At 42.1% G+C, this 14,276-nt stretch overlaps 1 long non-coding RNA gene across 1 annotated transcript; it reads left to right on the forward strand.

Annotated features, from left to right (window-relative positions):
- The first annotated feature begins 447 nt into the window (after positions 1-447).
- LOC117524000 lies at positions 448-13,965 on the forward strand. Its single transcript, XR_004564669.1, has 3 exons — positions 448-461; positions 749-754; positions 13,834-13,965. It is a non-coding gene; the product is annotated as an uncharacterized LOC117524000 (long non-coding RNA).
- The last annotated feature ends 311 nt before the right edge of the window (positions 13,966-14,276 follow it).

The raw sequence follows: 14,276 nt of genomic DNA on the forward strand, positions 1-14,276 counted from the left end.
ATCTCATATCATTAAAAAGTTATTTATACTTTAGTAAAGCTTGGTCTTAGCTGTTGTATATGACAGCATCGGCCCCAGAGGGTTAAGTGTCTTTCGAAGGACACAGACAGGTAGCATGAGCAGGATTAGACCACAGGTATACATATTGTTAGGCCAGCTCCTTATCCACTCAACTCTCTGCTCTCAAGTCATGTGATGGATCCTTGATTGTCATCCTGAAACTCTGTTGGTCCTCTAGAACAGAATTTTAAAAATTCCTGGTTGTTAATTTTGACCTCCTTCCATGGTCTTAAGCTTCTTATGAGTTTGTATAATAAATGAAGCAGTATGTCCTCGTTGTGCACCCCCTGCACAACACAAATGGCTTGTGGAGTGTGTCGCCCCCCCCTTCCCCACCACCACCAACAAACACACAAACATAACATGTCAGCTGTGGCTGAAGGTCCTGGAGTCCAGTCACTGTGTATTGCAGCTCACCTGGTGAACACACAGTGCACATGTGTGGGTGGGTGCTCACGCCCTCACGAGGACTGGCCAGTGTCTGAGCATGTGGCATGGTGTGAAGCCACCCGGCAGGCTGATGTCACTTCAACCACGTAAATTGTTGTTTTCTGTGACCTACCGAGGTCCTCTGACAGAGGTGGGTGTGTCCCCCGGTGATGAGCAGCTGTTCAGATATCTGTGCTCACAAGTCATAGCTGGGGAACACCTGTACTGGCTTGTAGAATATTAAGTTGCATAACGACAGCGTGAAGTGTGAACGTGGGCATGCTGTCCTCACGTGGAAATAAATTAAAACACATTGCTTCAGCTTAACGCTGCATCAGTGCACTGCAATGCTGCTAAATATTGTGCCACATAGGCAAGCCACAGTGAGGCCCATGTCACTGTGGGATTTCCCCACATTGTAATAATTAACACACATATCACATTTGCAGTGGATCACTGCATGCTAGTATGCCATGCTGGCTGCCTGGTGTACATCTAGGCAGAGGCTAAATCTGCTCTTTATAACAGTTATTAAGAATTATAAATTGTTGTTGTTTTATTAATTTTTCCCTCCGCTGTTGTGTGCGACTTTCCACATGCTCGCACTGTTTGTGCACGTGATCACGAGCATGCACAAAACCGTTGTTGTGGTATTGTGCATGCCTGTCCAAGCGTGTGTTCCTCCCGACAGCAGGTCGAATGTTTCGCGGTTCCCCATTTCATTTTTGGCTTGCGTCTTTCGTGTTATGTGTGAAATGGCCCTAATGGAAGGAACTGTTCCTTCAGGTAGACCATTAAATGCAGCCAACAGTTTGACAGTTAACTCAGAAATATGCCAGATAGTCAGGAAGAAGCTTTTAAAAGTAAGTCCACCACTTTGTGGAATCTTTCATACCGTTTGAACAAGCATTCATCTTAGTGCATATAAGTCGTGACCAATTGTAACTCTAACATTCTTAATACAAGACAAGTTAGAATAGTTCTGGAAACGTGCTAGTGTCTTGCATTGCTATATGCACCACACTATGGAACCACCTTGGTTTCTTGAAGATCAGTCCAACCCCATTTCTTGAACTAACTAGCTATCTGCCATAGCCAGATGAAACATGAGCATCCCCCTGGTTTTCCGTGCCCATTGGAGTCCTCAACACTGAGACACTTGAGTGCTAGCTCATACCCAGAGAAATGTGCCACCTGGCCACAATAAGCTGATATTCCCTCAAAATGCAAGTCATGATCTAAATTCCTATGTAAGCATTTATTTGACACAAAGTAATTCCAGTGGCAGCCAAGGACCATTTTACATATATAACGGCGATGGGCAAGCATAATGAATCATGGCAAGGACTCCAAAGCAGTGAACCACAATGTAGGATGGTTGAATGGGTTTTACTGTCCACTAATAATGAGTGCAGCAGTAAACATGTCAGACTGGAATGATCAGACTCAGGCTCAGGTGCAATGCAGGGTTGTCAGTCAAAATTAGCTGCGGCTTCTCTGAGGGTAAAACTCACGTTCAGTGCACCAGTGACAGTTGCCAAGCTACATATATACTTATTGTACCATGTGACTACTGCAACATAAAGCACATTATTACTGTAAAAACGTCTACAGTACTGTCCCACTGTTAAATTACTGTAAGCAGCCGTGGTTGCAAGACCAGTTCTGTAAAAAACACAATAAAATAATGCATTGTTTAGAATATAATGTTGTAATAAGTCATTAATTCAGTAATACAGTGTTTTATTTTACAATGATTTGCACATCAGTTTTATTGTTTTTGTGCAAATTTCCACAAAAACAATAAAGTCTATCAGTTTGAACATTAAATATCTTGTCTTTGTGGTGTATTCAATTGAATATAAGTTGAAGAGGATTTACAAATCATTGTATTCTGTTTTATTTACAATGTCCCAACATCACTGGAATTGGGGTTGTATTATGCATGCAATGTGAGTGGCTAATGTTAAGTCGTACAAGTCTTATTAGTTTGATCTGGGTTAGATCTAAACTAGTTAGACTCTTGCTATGTTGCTTGCTATGCATATGTATTTCTTATACATAGGATAACAGTTTTCAGTCTATCTGAAGAAATATCAGATCTGAACATTCAAACATTAGATTAAAATCGTAATTTGTGCAGAATAGCAGCAGGATGGTAAGCACAACAAATAAAATATGTAGGTTTGTGGGCATGTGTGTGTGTGTGTGTGTGTGTGTGTGTGTGTGTGTGTGTGTGTGTGTGTGTGTGTGTGTGTGTGTGTGTGTGTGTGTGTGTGTTTGGGGGGGAGCTTCATACAAACTGGGACTGGCGCTGCTGTGTGTAATGCTACAAATTTTAGGGGAGATCATGAATGTCATATATGTCCCTCAATTGGACAGTGAAATAGGAGAGAAAGAAGATTTTAGATCGTATGTCTTACATGAAGACTTCGATCTTGTAGCTGAGGCCGAAAGAGTGGTGATTGGAGTGGACTTCAATGGCCTGGAGGTGAAGGGAACAGTGGTGATTAGGAGGGGCTGGGTAGTTACGATGTCAAGGAGGGGAAGATAATACGGCAGATGGTAGTACATTTGCAGAATTGATTATAATGCCCATGTTGGAGCTGTTTTTAAGAGGAAAGAGGAGAAAAGGATGATGTATGAGAGTGAAGAAAGGTGCAAATTGGTGGACTATGACCCACACAGGAGATGCCACTTGAAAGAAATAGCGGATTCTAAGGTGGTGACAGTCAAAAGAATACCTACTTAGCAATAGATGGTGGTCTTTAGGAAACCAAGGAACCTTCATGATGACCTGAGAAATAAAGAGAAAGAGTGGTGGAAAGAACTGGGATGAAGAAAGGAGGCAGGAATACAGTAATATGAGCTGTAAGGTGATGAGACAGGTGAAAACAGTGACAGAAGGCTTTACGTTGAACACTATAGAAAGAGAAAATATATCAATTTGTCAGGCAGAGGCATCAAGCTGGAAGAGATGTACCACACGTTTGTGTGACAATGCATCTTTGTTCCTTGTGGGTGCTTGAAACATAATACTAAAGGTTTTATATTTGTCAAAGACCAACATATCACCATAGGCATATATGGAGGAGATGTCATTGTTCTGAACAGTCAAGGTCATTGGACTTCTAGGTCAGAAGTACAAATCCATCGATATGGCAGTTTCAGTCAGTAATTACCAAAATTTAAACACCGGAAAACTGTCATGCAATAATTGCCACGGAGTTTTTTGTTTGTTTGAAAACCCAACATAACAGGTTTTGATGGCTACTAAGTACAATTTAGTCTCATGATCTATATTCTATTAATCCAGCAGTCTCCAAAATCTCATTTCTGTTCCCACAACAAACTAGCCACATCAATACAAATATAAAATACCAAACAAGTCCATGCAACACCAAGCAAGTAAAATTAATGAAAATGACACAATGAATCAACAAGTGCAACACACACGGTGTGACGCAAATCAGAATCACTCAGTACAGACCACAACAGACTATTCAAAAGAAAGCAACATTAGGCACGTTGTATGTGTTTGGGCAGACAGTCAGATGTGGTCATACACATAAATCAGAGATACATGTCTGTGCTTGAGCTGAATATCCAACAATCACCAGCCCACCTACAGCTGTGAGTGATAAATTAGGAACTATAGACGGAGTAGGCCAATACAAGGCTAAACATACCAGTTAACAAACAATAACACCAGTTTAGTAGAAATTAGACCTGGTTTTCCTGATCTATAGCTGTATTTGTTTGAAGTTTCTGTAGAGGTGGACAGTGACATACTGGTGCAAAATATAAGGGGCTTTCACACAAGGAACTAGGGCCAAGATCCAAGTGTGTTTGACATCAAAGTCCTGCAGTGTGAACACTGTCTGCTGTAGTAGAGAAGCTTGAATCTTCGACTGGACTGGGTTGCTTGACGTGAGGACATTTCGCTTCAAATCACAGAAGCTTCCTCAGCTAAAATTCTTGCTCTGGTAGTCTGACTTCTGTCTTGACTCTTGTAGAGAAGAATAAACCAGAAGCCAACAAAAGCTGGAGTTTTTTAACCTAACCAGACCCCACCTACCGAGAGGCTGACTGCTATGGGCTAGTGACTAAACAATAGCTCTAATTAGCACCTATTGTGCTCTAGTTAGCACTCTCCTAATGACAGGACGGAAGCCTCCCCTGATGGCTCCCTTGATGACTCTCTCCTGATGACGTGAATGACTCATTACCATGAACAAAAGACTGAAACTGCTTTGACCTGAGTACCACATTGTAAACAGGGGACAAAGCGTGTCTGAGACCCGCTCCGTGGTTAAGGCTGGGTTTCAACTGTTTTACAAAGAATGCTTCCTTGACACCTCTCTCAAACCATTTCTTCTCTCTGGCTAAGATTTTAACTTCCTTGTCCTCAAACGTGTGGTTAGTGTCTTTCAGGTGGAGATGAACTGCAGACTGAGGTCCACTGGTGACCTCTCTGCGGTGCTGGTATAGCCTCTTGTGTAAAAGTTGTTTCGTGTCACCTATGTAGTGTTCATTACAGTTTTCCTGACATCTGATATGATACACTGTATTGCTCTGTTTGTAACTAGGGATCCTGTCCTTAGGGTGAACTAATTTCTGTCTCAAGGTGTTGACTGGTTAAAGTAAACTGGGATTTTGTGCTGTCTGAAGATCCTCTGTAGTTTTTCCCCTACTCCTGCTAAATAAGGGAGAGACACTCCTCTTCTTCTTGTCTCTGTCTCCTGTCTATCTGGTCTCTTTGTTTTCTGGGACTTCTGCACTTTGTCCAGGGACCAACGTGGGTACCAACACACTGTGAGGGCTTACCGTACAAGTTGTTGCTCTTTAGCCCTTCCCTCTGCAGTTGTGGGCACCTGTAGGGCTCTGTGTTGAAGAGTCCTGATCACCCCGAGCTTGTGTTCAAGGGGGTGGTTTGAGCCAAAGAGCAGATATTGGTCAGTGTGAGTGGGTTTTCTGTAAACCTCTGTCTGGAGCTGCCTGTTCTCTCCCAATTGTAACATCACAGTCCAAGAAGGCTAAATGGTTGTTTCTGGCATTCTCACATGTGAACTTGATATTGGAGTCCACTGAATTGATGTGTTCTGTAAAGTCCTCGACCTTCTGTTGCTTGATTTTAACCCATGTGTCATCGACATATCTGAACCAGTGACTGGGAGAGATACCCGTGAACGACGTCAAGGCTGTCTTCTCCACTCGCTCCATGTACAGATTGGCCAGTACAAATACAGTTTGCGTGTACTTGAGTACAGTTCACACATTGTTTCAAAGCAAACTGCACCAAAACAAGGAGGTGTACTGCTACTTAATGCCCCAGTTACATGGCAATGGTGATAGCTTGACGAAGGATAAAAACTAAAAATCTTAGGGCCCCTTCCCCTAGTGTGAATTTGGTTGAATTGCACATTAAGTGCGCATGAAGCAGGAATCGTATGCAAATTGTGTAATTTAGTAGCTGCTTCCAACGCCTTGTACACCTGTTGCGACAAGTATTTGCGCACACCAGCGGCTGACAGACAGAGTGTGCACTGTGCAAGCCCTTTCACGGCAGGTGTTGGCCAAATTCCAGATGACACGCACAGACACCTAACACCGCTCGCATGGCACTTAAAAATGTATGGCCATTCGCATTCTTGGCACGACATCAGTCTGCAGACAATCAGTGTCATAGTGGCAATGAAATTTGTCTAAGTGCCCCATGAGTATGGCTTTGGTGTGTGCAGTAAAACTGACAGGAGGTGTGGCTGCCCACTGAAGCAGCTGTGGAGATCTGTCATTCTGGACATCCCAGCTGGACAGTACTGTGTTTGGACCAACATTTGCTGTCATCAAGTGGACATAAATAAAAACATATATCACTGTATCATGCATGACACGCACATGGACAGGCTGCCCCCAGGTTGAAATGGACCATCAGATCATAACAAGCTGCAGGCGATCTGTCATGTCACCCACGTGAGCTCCGTTCCACATGACGTGGTGTCCCGTGGCGCGCCATCTACAAGACACGTGTGTCGCAGGACATGCGCACGGGCCAGCAAGACGCGCCAGCAGATGTGGACGTGAATGAGATGAGCGAACTGCTTCTCATTCATGTCATTTCATGACTGTGTGTCAGTGACCATGGGTCATCTACAGGGGAATAGACGGATCACATGTGTATTGCTTGCTTGATGAGAGGGATTTAATACAATGCAATGTTATATGGTGCGTCATTTTAATTTTTTTTTAATACGTCCATGTCCTTCCTGATATGAGGCAGTTTCCAGCCCCTGTCACAGGACAGTGATGGTAGGTCACTGGTAAAGTTTAAAACTGGCAATCAGAGCTTTTGAAAGGTGCGGATTCGAATCCTGTGTGTGGCATATTTTTTTTTATTTTTTTCATTTTCAGCTGCACGATGTGGTACAGGCCAGCCACAAATGGTTGAAGTAGTTGATAAATTGTTTATGAATGAAAACATTGGTTTTTCATCCCAAAAATGAACAATTCATTAGCAATACAGGGGAAGCAACACAAGCGAAACATTCTGCTCATCAAAGCTTTAGTTATTGATTTGTTCAGATATTGTTGTGATTGTCAACCTTTGTTCGATTGCACTTGGAAGCTTGAACAAAGTTGAAAGCAAAGAATCTGTCTGTTCTGCTGAAGAAATTAAATATTTGCAAGAAATTTGGGTTGATGAAAGCAAACAGTCAGAAATGGATATTACAAATAAAAAAAATCTAAGATTGTTGGAATAACTCAAGAGTCTCATCATGCACATGGATTCACAACAAATGTCACATCGTGATGAGATATTCAAGTGCACTTGGGTACAGTATAACATAATACTGTGAAAGCTGTCCCTGGGGGGGTGGAGGATTATACTCAGATGCAGTATCAATAGTACTTAATGTGAAAACACCCAAAGTGGTTGCCTTGGGTGGAAAAGAGTGAGGTGGGAGGAGGGGGGTGTGGTGTTATTGCATGAGAATATTTGTTATTTGTGACTGCCCTCTCTAATGCCTTTTGCACACCAAATGCATTGCATATACACAATGTCTGTTTTGTTTGTTCAAAGGTGAAGAGGACAGAAAGTGCATTGAAACACTGCTGTCCACTGGTGTCTGCTGGCAACATGAAAAAAGTCATCCACCACAGCTCTGCATTCGGCATCATCACCCTTGCTGATGCAACCAACTACAGCAGAGTTGTCAGGAAACTTCAGAAGATGTCAAGACGCTGTCTGGTAGCTGAAATCCATGGTGTAAAGGGTGAAGAGGAAATGAGACAGCACAGCCCCTTGTGGGCACTGGTGTTGTTGACCACAACATCGACACACAGTGCTGCAAGCACATGTACTGTGGTCTGCCAAGTAGATATTCAGTTTATATCAAAGAGGAGTCAAGAAATGACAATAGAAAGCAGATAATTATTACATTTAAGAGGCAAAAGACAGGCAGCATGGTGGATTAGTGGTTAGCACTGTTGCCTCACAGCGAGAAGGTCATAGGATCGATTCCTACCTGTGGCCTCTTAGATGAATTTTGTGCGTTTATCTCTAACTTGTCGACAAGTGCAGATAACATTCTGATTATTGGTGACTTTAACATTCATATAAATAAGCCTTCTGATCCCTTCTGCAAATCGTTTATGGAAATTGTGGATGCATTAGGATTCCAGCAATGCAGTCAGGGTTTGACACACATTAGTGGAAATACCCTGGATATGGTTGTCACACGTGGTATTGCTGTCACAAATATTGACATCATGCCTCTTGTATCGTATTGGTGGTCTCTGATAACTCACTTATTGGGTTTACAGTTTTGCTGCCATGTTTAGTGGAACAACAACCTTATTTTATCACTGCGGTGACGCATCAACTCCTCAACTACAACTGAACTTGAAGCTAGACTGCCTGATATCTTAGCTTCACATTTGGAAAATGCCCAAGCAGTAGACAGTCTTGTGGAGAGTTTAAACTCAGCACTCAAAACTACACTCGACATGATTGCACCATCTTTATTAAAACCACACTCTCCCCAAAACACAGTCACCTTGGTTCAATGATTACTTGTGTGACCTCGAGCATAAGGCTAAAGGTCTAGAACGGAAATGGAGTACTTCAAAATTAGAAGTATTCCACCTTGAGTGGTGTGATGCTATCTTAGACTATAAGCATGCACTACTGGCTACAAAATAGACCTATTACTCTGATTTGATCAACAAAAACAAGCATAACTCAAAGTTCTTGTTCGACATGGTGGACAACCCCCTGTAAGTCCCTTTACAGCACAAGATTGCTTGGATTAATTTAAGAAGAAAATAGATGACATTAGGTTAAACATATCCCAGCATGCCTTAACCCAACCACTACACCCTGCTATTGAGATGGGTGCCATTATTGAGGTTTTACCTAGATTTACAGAATTTGATAATATCTCACTAGGCGTGCTGACAAAATTCGTAACATCTACAAAAAGCACAACTGCTTATTTAATCCTATACCAACAAAAACTGTTTAAGGACCTGTGGCCCATTCTTGGGCCAACTGTGCTGAAATCTCTCATTAAGATCTGGATCTGTTCCTAAATGTTTCAAATATTCACTGATTAAACTATTACTAAAGAAATCTAATCTTGACCCTAGTGTATTAAAAAAACTATAGGCCAATATCAAATTTATCAATTTGCTCTAAAATTCTGGAAAAGGTGGTTTCACGGCAGCTTGTGGATCACCTTACTGAGAACAATCTTTATGAGCCACTGCAGTCTGCTTTTGGAAAATATCATTCCACAGTGACAGCTCTCACTAAAGTGGTGAATGATCTTCTGCTTGCAATGGATTCGGACACCACTACGGTTCTGGTGGTAAAACCTCTTAAATCATTCTGAAGTCAGTTTTAAGCAGAAACAAGGCCATTTTAAGCAAAATCTCAGTGAAACTCTGTGACGCTTTGAAATGACTCATGTGCAGTGAACGCATCAGCTAGCAGCTCATGTAGCCATGGCGTTTTGATCACTTTTTTTTCTTTTATGTTGCAATAATGCTGAATTTATGTGGAAATGATTGTTGTACAAAAGTTTCAGCTATCTGTCGCTGAGATACATGATGACTGGGGTGCAGAAATGAGGTGTTAATCTGTGAACCGTGGCTAATGACGCATGCGAAGTGAAGGCAGGGTGGACCGATTTTTAGGGGTGACCGTTCAGTCGATGACGCCGGAAAGCATATACTTCGCTAACATGAACTCCTGATAGCCACATCAGAGTTCTCCCGTTGAGATCGCAAACACAGCCGTCCATGATTGTCACTTTCTCTCTGACTCTTTGTGGTGACACTTCTCCAAAATTGGATAAACTTGTGCAGCATTGTCCGCAAAACTCATCAGGTCCTGGCATAGTTTTCCACCCCAGGAACACCCATTACAGCAGCTGGAACATCACTTTCCTGAAATGTTCAAACTCCTCCATGAGGACAGACTTGGAGATAACGCATGTGAGACTTACAGCAAGCAAACACTAAAAATAATTACAAAATAAAGCACAGCAGCACAGGTGCTGGTAAGTGAAAAACTGTCACTGCTACTAGAATGACTTTGACCTGCTAAAAAATATAAAAGAATAAATAACTGGTGCAGCACAGAAATAAGTGCAAAAAGTCTTTAATAAGATGCAAAAAAAATGTTCAAAGGGACTGACGTTTGAGGAAGATGTGACTCTCACATCAAAACGTCAGTCCCTTTGAACATTTTTTTTCAGCACCGTATTAAAGACTTTTTACACTTATTTCTATGCTGCACCAGTTATTTCTTGGTCCTGCCTGCTTGCACCAGATTGTTTGTGCTGTGCAGAAGCGCGGTGAACTCTGTCTTTGCTCTGCTAAAAAATATGTTTGGGGAAACTGAATGAATGGCATATCACAATGCAATATTACTTTACTCTTATTTTGCTGTCTTTGTACAGAATGTGTTAATATGAGCTGTTCTGAAAGAAATCATGTGTATTTAGAAACTGAGTAGGCTAAAGGTCAAAAGACTAAAACAGATTCTGCAGTTCATGAAAATCCAGTAAGGTATAGCTTCTATTATACTATTTATTATAGTTCATGACATTTTCAGACTAATTTAACTGTGAGAGAACGTTGGTGCAAACACTGAGTGTACTTGCATTCCTAACACCTCATTCACGGCTGCCTTCACAGCATTTTGTTTACATTTTTAAACAAATTACATTGGTTTTATGCTGTAAAATTGAAAGAATTATTCTGGCAAGCAGAGCTGCCAGTTTTTTCTTGGTTGGGGATAGACTACAACAGGGGTGGGCAATTATTTTTGCAAAGGGCCAAATGAGAAACAGAAAATATTGTTGAGGACAGGGCCAAAAGGGTAAACTCAAGTCAGCACAATAATAACTTCATTCCTATATAAAAAGCAGTAAATACCGTTGTTTTGACAATCTGATTAGGCAATGAAAAAAAGAGGTTGCCTTGCAAAATTTTTCCAAGGCAATAATGAACAAAATATGAAAAATTTAGACTCATTACATTTGTGATTGTGCCAATTCAACATGCAGATCCACCTTGGATTTGCTGTGGCGACCCCAAGTGCAAACAAGGGAGCAGCTGAAGGGACTTACTTTACATTTGTGATCGTTTTCAGTCACATTGACCTCAAAGCGCATTTTGAGTTTAATATACTGTTGAAACTGAAACTTACTGTTGGAACAAGAAGGTTCTTAGCTTTCTAAAGACATCACATCAGTTGTCATTGTAAACCAGATATTAGGACAAGTCACAATATCATTGTCACTGAACTGTGCAGAAAAAAGAGAAAAGTTGTCCCCAGTACACTAGTTCTTATCATGTCTTTGCATTACTACATTTGTATTTTCCACCACTTTTTACATTTGAGTTTTTTTTTTTTCCAGTTCTTTTTTCTTGTTCAGTAAGAGAAATCTAGTTGTCCAGGGTGCCCTATGACCGCTGGGATAGACTCCAGCCACCCATGACCATTAATTTATGTAAGCGGGGATTGAAAATGAATGAACAAATAATAGATGAAGGGTGCACCAATGCTACATTAATAGAGGAAGGAAAATTAAAGCTACAATTTGCTCAAACTTATAGTGAGGAAAATAAGTATTTAAACACCCTGTGGTTTTGCAAGTTCTCACACTTAGAAATCATGGAGGGGTCTGACATTTTCATCTTAGGTGCATGTCCACTGTGAGAGGACAATCTAAAAAAAAAAAAAAAAAAAAAAAAAATCTGGAAATCACAATGTATGATTTTTTAAAAAATTTACTTGTATGTTACTGCTGTAAATAAAGTATTTGAACACTTACCAACCAGCACGAATTCTGGCTCACACAGACCTGTTAATCTTGCAGCTTGGTAGAAGACAACTGTTATGATTATTTATTAGAAAGTGGAAAGAAACACAAGATGACTGTCAATCTCTCTCAATCTGGGATTCCATGCAAGATCTCACTTTGTGGGGTAAGGATGATTCTGAGAAAGCTCAGAAACTACACAGGAGGACCTGGTCAATGACCTGAAGAGAGCTGGGACCACAGTCACAAAGATTACATTAGTAACACATGATGCTGTCATGGTTTAAAATCCTGCAGGGCAGCAAGGTCCCCCTGCTCAAGCCCAGCACATGTCCAGGCCCATTTGATGTTCACCATCTGGATGATCCAGAGGAGACATGGGAGAAGGTCATGTGGTCAGATGAGACCAGAATAGAGCTTTTTGGAATCAACTCCACTTACCATGTTTAGAGGATGAGAACAACAACAAGAAAAACCATCCCAACCGTGAAGGCATGGGGGTGGAAACATCATACTCTGGGGGTTCGATTCTGCAAAGGGGACAGGACGACTGCACCGTATTGAAGGGAGGATGGATGGGGTCATGTATTGCGAGATTTTGGCAAACAACCTCCTTCCCTCAATAAGAGCACTGAAGATGGGTCATGGCTGGGTCTTCCAGCATGACAATGACCCCAAACACACAGCCAGGGCAACTAAGGGGCTCCGTAAGAAGCATTTCAAGGTCCTGGAGTGGCCTGGCCAGTCTCCAGACCTGAATTCAATAGAAAATCTTTGGAGGGGAGCTGAAACCCCCAAACCTGAAAAATTTGGAGAGATCTGTATGGAGGAGTGGACCATAATCCCTGCTGCAGTGTGTGCAAACCTGGTGAAAAACTACAAGAAAGGTTTGACATCTGTATTTGCAAACAAAGGCTACTGTACCAAATATTAACATTGATTTTCATAGGTGTTCAAATACATGTTTGCAGCAGTAGCATACAAATAAATTATTAAAAAATTATACATTGTGATTTCTGGATTTTTTTTTCTTTTTTTTTTTTAGATTATGTCTCTCACAGTGGACATGCACCTAAGATGAAAATTTCAGACCCCTGCATGATTTCTAAGTGGGAGAACTTGCAAAACCACAGGGTGTTAAATACTATTTCCTCACTGTATATTTTCCAAATGGTAACTGAATCCAGGTTCTTGTGGTTATTAAAAATATCTTTAGAATAATGTGATGTGGTCCAACCTCTATCAGGAGAGTGGTTCTTTCCATGGGGGCTGGCCCCTGCCAGGGCTGTGCCTTGTCACAATCCTGTTTGTAATATTCATGGACAGGATATTGAGGCATAGCCAGGGGGAGTAGCCCTGTGTCAGGACTGGCGTCCTGTCCAGGGTGTACCCCACCTCACACCTATGACTGCTGGGATTAGCTACCAAGCCCACTGTTACCCTTAATTGGAGTAAGTGGTTGAAGATGAATGAGTGGAGTGAGTCAGGGGGAGGCGGGATTTCAGTTTGGTGGGCTCAGGGTCCATCATTGGCTTTTTGTAGATGATGTGGTCCCGTTGGCTTCATTAGCCTGTGACCTCCAACACTCATGATTCAGTTCACAGCCAAGTGTGAAGCGGCTGGGATGAGGATCAACACGTCTAAAGGCCATGGTTCTCAGGGAGAAAATGATGGATTGCCTTGCTCTGGTCGGGGAATGAGGTCTTGCCCAAGTGAAGGAGTTTGAAGTACCTCTGTGTCTTGTTCACGAGTGATGGGGCATGAGACTGGCCAAGTATCGCCACAGCAGGGACGGTGTTGCATGCACTCTACTGTACTGTTGTGACGACAAGGGAGCTGAGCCAAAAGCAAAAACTCTCAATCTACTGGTCAGTCTTTGTTCCTACTCTCACCTATGGTCATGAAGGTTGGGTCATGACCAAACGGACTAGATCGTGGGTACAAGTGGCTTGAAATGATTTTCCTCAGGAGGGTGTTTGATGTCTCCCTTACAGATAAGGTCAACTATCAGGAGCTCGGAGTAGAGCCGCTGCCCCTTCGCGTTGAGAGGAGCAAAGTGAGGTGGTTCGGGCATCTGGTAAGGATACCCCCTAGGCACCTCCCTAGGGAGGTGTTCCAAGCACGTCAATCTGGGAGTAGACCCCGGGGAATATTCAGGACAGTTGGAGAGATTGTATCTCCACAATGGCCTCAGAAAAAAGACATTGCATGAACAAATTGTTCAGTGTGGTGGCCAAGCAGTTGGTGTGCATGGTTTGGCATAAGAAGGTTCCAAGTTCAAGACCACCTGTGCCCTTGAGAAGGTCATCTGGCGTAAAACATGCAAAATCAACATACAGCTCCATATTGGATCTGCTGTGGTGACCCTGAGTGAAATGGAGAAGCTGAAACAACTTACTGTATGCTGACTATGATTCATAAAACTCTGCATCTGTTTTCTTCCATAGCAAACAC

The sequence above is a fragment of the Thalassophryne amazonica genome, chromosome 13, assembly GCF_902500255.1.
Source record: "Thalassophryne amazonica chromosome 13, fThaAma1.1, whole genome shotgun sequence".
Lineage (NCBI taxonomy): Eukaryota > Metazoa > Chordata > Actinopteri > Batrachoidiformes > Batrachoididae > Thalassophryne > Thalassophryne amazonica.